The following is a 4865-nucleotide window of genomic DNA, read 5'->3' on the forward strand; positions in this document are numbered from 1 at the left end:
TAGGTGCTGTATAGTTCCCCCACATTAGGTACAGTATAGTTCCCCACATTAGTTGCAGTAAAATTCCCCCACATTTGGCCCAGTATATTTCCCCCCATTAGGTGCAGTATAGTTCCCCACATTAGGTGCAGTACAGTTCCCCACATTAGGTGCAGTAAAAATCCCCCACATTAGGTGCAGTACAGTTCCCCCACGTTAGGTGCAGTATAGTTCCCCACAGTAGGTTCAGTACAGTTCCCCCACATTAGGTGCAGTATAGTTCCCCACATTAGGTGCTGTATAGTTCCCCCCACATTAGGTGCAGTATAGTTCCCCACATTAGGTGCAGTATAGTTCCCCACATTAGGCTGTATGCCTGTTTACTGCCCCAGTGTTCTGACCACCACTCCTCCGGTCCGGGGTCACGATCTACTGCTAGGGCCTATGGGCCATAGTAGTAGGTCCCGGGACCGGAGAGGAGCGGTGGTTGGAACGCTGAAGATGACGTGCTGGTCAGTGGTGACTTACCATGCGCATGCCGTCCTCACTGCTCTGCTCCCCTCTGCTCTTCTATGAGCGGACGCACGGGACGTCAGTGACGTCCCTCTGTGCGCTACCTCCCAGCGGCCCCTGCATTTTTAAAGTTAACGCGGGGCCGCAGAGAGGTAACAGGGACATCCTTGTGTCCTGAAAAGATTTTTTGGGACACAGGGATGTCCCGAATGTGACGAGGGCCCCCCTGCGGGCACGGGGCCCGCTCATAAGCGCGAATGATGATCCGGCTCTGGTTGTACAATATTGTCATGGAGGCCTTCTGTGGATTCGAATTAACAAATATATTTATGCCCCCGTATAAACAGATAGAAGATTTCTGTATTTGGTGATCCAAATCCACAAAAAGTCTCTTTGAGCACTGCTGCATCTTACATAATCAGAAGGAAACATGTTGTTATCTGAATCTCTCAGTAGTGCAGCTCAGCCTTTGGGCCTGGAAATTCAAGAGATTAAATTTCGGCATAGAAAAAAAGATACAAAGAAAAAAAAGGGCTTTTAAATGTCTATTGCACACGACGGGGTCATTTTCATTAAGCTTTGATGCATTCTGTTAATGTTTCCACAGGAACTCTTATATAAATGCAAACACTGTCCGGCTTAGGCTGACCATATGTCCCCTTCTGGACATGACAGTTCCTTTTTTTATTTTTTTTATTTTAAGAAAGTCCTTTTAAAAAAAAAATTTATTAGATATTGCCTTGTATTTTAAACAAACGGGACAAAATAAAAAATTTTGTATCTATTGTGCCACAGCAACCGCTGGTCACTGTTCATAAAATGGCCACGGCCCATGCTGCTTAATGTTACTAAGTGGCAGGTAGCACTGTGGCCACTTTAAGGCAGTAAGCAGTGGCTGCCAGTACTTGTGAAAAGTCAAGCCCTTGAAGTCCAGCAGGAGGGCTGAGAAGGAGGACATCAGGGGACATCATAAGAGCATGAGCCTGAATCCTGGCATGGATCTTGGAGAGGGCACAGGACAGCAGCTAAACTACCGCCAATGTCAACTTTAATGTTCTACTGCTCCTTGTTCTGAGGATCTACTCTGGCCAAGCCATAGCAGTACATCCCAGATGGAGAGTCTGGTTTCAATATCTTCATTTTAACCCCTGACTACAGTTACACAGTGACGCTCATTTTCTATTTGATTATTTATTTAGTTTTTTTTCTTCTGTTTCTTTTTTTTTTCTTTCTGTTTTTTCTTTCTTTATTTCATTTTTCTTTCTTTCTTTCCTTCTCTTTCTTTTTTTTTTTTTTTTTCTTTTTCTTTTTCTAAGATTTTTGGGGGGCAAAAAATGGCACAATTGCCACACAGCCTTTTCCCATAGCAAACACACTGCGGCCAGATGTTGGAAGGAAGTCAGTAGGGAATTATTAAACACCAAACCTACTTTGTAAGTTTTCTGGGTTTGTTTTTGTTCTTTTCCTGCTTTGGCTGCGATTTTGGATCACTGGACATTTCCCAAAATCTCAGCATGCTGACATGTTTTGCCACAAAAACGAAAAGTGCCAGCATCTACAGAGGTAAATAGTCATGCAAAGCATCACTACTTACCTCAGACGGCCATACAGTATATAGTTCTGCATGGAGCATCATTGTATACTGTACCGAAGCCCAGACTCCACTATACTGACAGGAGTCCATGCTCCTAGTGGGGCTGAGTAGTCCCAGAGCAAAACAGCAGCAGGTACAGCTCAGATTGGGCAGGAGGTATACATTGTACAGTACACCAGCGATTTGTATGGTTCTTTACCTAAATGTATTTTAAATTTTTAAAAGGAAAGATTAAAAAAATAGATACTGTAAATAAAATTGTAGTAGTGATCCAGAAACTCACCTCTCCCTCTAGCTAAAGACTTTATAGACTGCAAGTGAGCTGTGGAGTATCATAAATTAAAGGAAAACTTCATTGAAGATATAAGAAAGTAGATGGCACTCACCCAGGATCTGATGAATCACATACATTTATTCATAGCAAAAATGAGCAGTGTGGACAGACAAAGACAGGACGGACGGGTTCAGCAGGTGAACTCAAACAGGCAATAGTACCATTTCGCGCTGGAGCGCTTCAACAGGCCTAGTGTCATGACATCAGACGGCATGTATATAGCGCCAGGTAAGGTGTCTCTATGGCAACAGTAAACATTTAATTAGTGCATAGATAGTGATTAAAAACACTTAAAAACAAACATGCAATACAAAAGGAAAATATGCAAAAATACTTATAATAGTACACTCAGTTCCGTCCGGTCATTAAGACCAGCAGGCCCCATGGCCTCTAGTCTTAATATCCATCTTGCTTCCTTTTTGAGGAGTATCGCATTGCGATCTCCTCCAGTGTGAATACACTCCACCTTTTCTAATGCAGTAAATTGGAAGCAAGCCGGATCACTATTATGTACTTCGACCATATGCTGAATAAAACGCTTAGACCCTATTCCCGTCCTCAAGGAGCGAACGTGCTCATGAATACGATGGAACAAGGGTCTAATAGTTTTACCTATGTAGAAACGATTACATCTACATGTAAGAGCATGCACAGTATAGGGGGTACAGCAAGTTATAAATTGGTTTATTTTAATTGTTTGTCCTGCTAATGTGATCTCTTTATGCTTAGAATTAAATTTACAGAAAGAACAGGAGCCGCAAGCGTGATTACCTTCTAGTCTGAACTCTGTCAACCAGCTAGATTTGTTGCTTTTTTCGTTTTTCTTTGTTGCTTGTCAATAAACCCCTTAATAGTAATATTTCTTTTATGAGTAATCAAAGGTTTATTATTGGTACACTCTATAGGGGAGATTTATCAAAACCTGTCCAGAGGAAAAGTTGCCCAGTTGCCCATAGCAACCAATTTGCTTCCTTCTTTCATTTTTAACAAGGCCTCTACAAAATGAAAGAAGCGATCTGATTGGTTGCTATGGGCAACTGGGCAACTTTTCCTTTGCACAGGTATTAATAAATCTCCCCTTTTGAGATTATCATCTTCAGCAAGAATATACCTGTTACGCTGAGCGCTCCGGGTCCCTGCTCCTCCCCGGAGCGCTCGCGGCGTTCCTCTCTCTGCAGTGCCCCGGTCAGACCCGCTGACCGGGAGCGCTGCACTGACATTGCCGGCGGGGATGCGATTCACATAGCGGGACGCGCCCGCTCGCGAATCGCATCCCAAGTGACTTACCTGTCCCGGCCCCCGGCTGTCATGTCCTGGCGCGCGCGACTCCGCTCCTTAGGGCGCGCGCGCGCCAGCTAACTGAGATTTAAAGGGCCAGTGCACCAATGATTGGTGCCTGGCCCAATTAGCCCAATTAGCCTTATTAGCTTCCACCTGCTCTCTGGCTATAATACCTCTCTTCCCCTGCACTTCCTTGCCGGATCTTGTTGCCTTGTGCCAGTGAAAGTGTTTAGTGTTGTCCAAAGCCTGTGTTTCCAGATCTTCTGCTATCCACATTGACTACGAACCTTGCCGCCTGCCCCGACCTTCTGCTATGTCTGACCTTGTCTCTGCCTAGTCCTTCTGTCCCACGCCTTCTCAGCAGTCAGCGAGGTTGAGTCGTTGCCAGTGGATACGACCTGGTTGCTACCGCCGCAGCAAGACCATCCCTCTTTGCGGCGGGCTCTGGTGAATACCAGTAGCATCTTAGAACCGGTCCACCGACACGGTCCACGCCAATCCCTCGCTGACACAGAGGATCCACATCCAGCTAGCCGAATCGTGACAATACCAATTTTTCATTATTGCATTCTTGATAACTGAATTAAGGGGTGTATTGTCAAAAACAAAGACGCAACAATCTGTGTTGCGTTTTCTTTTTGTGTCTTTGTTTTTGACAATACACCCCTTAATTCAGTTATCAAGAATGCAATAATGAAAAATTGGTATATTCTTGCTGAAGATGATGATCTCAAAGAGTGTACCAATAATAAACCTTTGATTACTCATAAAAGAAATATTACTATTAAGGGGTTTATTGACAAGCAACAAAGAAAAAAAGCAACAAATCTAGCTGGTTGACAGAGTTCAGACTAGAAGGTAATCACGCTTGCGGCTCCTGTTCTTTCTGTAAATTAAATTCTAAGCATAAAGAGATCACATTAGCAGGACAAACAATTAAAATAAATCAATTTATAACTTGCCGTACCCCCTATACTGTGCATGCTCTTACATGTAGATGTAATCGTTTCTACATAGGTAAAACTATTAGACCCTTGTTCCATCGTATTCATAAGCACGTTCGCTCCTTGAGGACGGGAATAGGGTCTAAGCGTTTTATTCAGCATATGGTCGAAGTACATAATAGTGATCCGGCTTGCTTCCAATTTACCGCATTAGAAAAGG

At 43.7% G+C, this 4865-nt stretch overlaps 1 long non-coding RNA gene across 1 annotated transcript; it reads right to left on the minus strand.

Annotated features, from left to right (window-relative positions):
* Window positions 1-1116: 1116 nt before the first annotated feature.
* On the minus strand, window positions 1117-3351 carry LOC130357654 (uncharacterized). Its single transcript, XR_008889211.1, has 3 exons — window positions 3192-3351; window positions 2473-2659; window positions 1117-1201 (listed from the first exon to the last, which is right to left on the minus strand). It is a non-coding gene; the product is annotated as an uncharacterized LOC130357654 (long non-coding RNA).
* Window positions 3352-4865: the final 1514 nt, after the last annotated feature.

This window comes from Hyla sarda, chromosome 2 (assembly GCF_029499605.1).
Source record: "Hyla sarda isolate aHylSar1 chromosome 2, aHylSar1.hap1, whole genome shotgun sequence".
NCBI lineage: Eukaryota > Metazoa > Chordata > Amphibia > Anura > Hylidae > Hyla > Hyla sarda.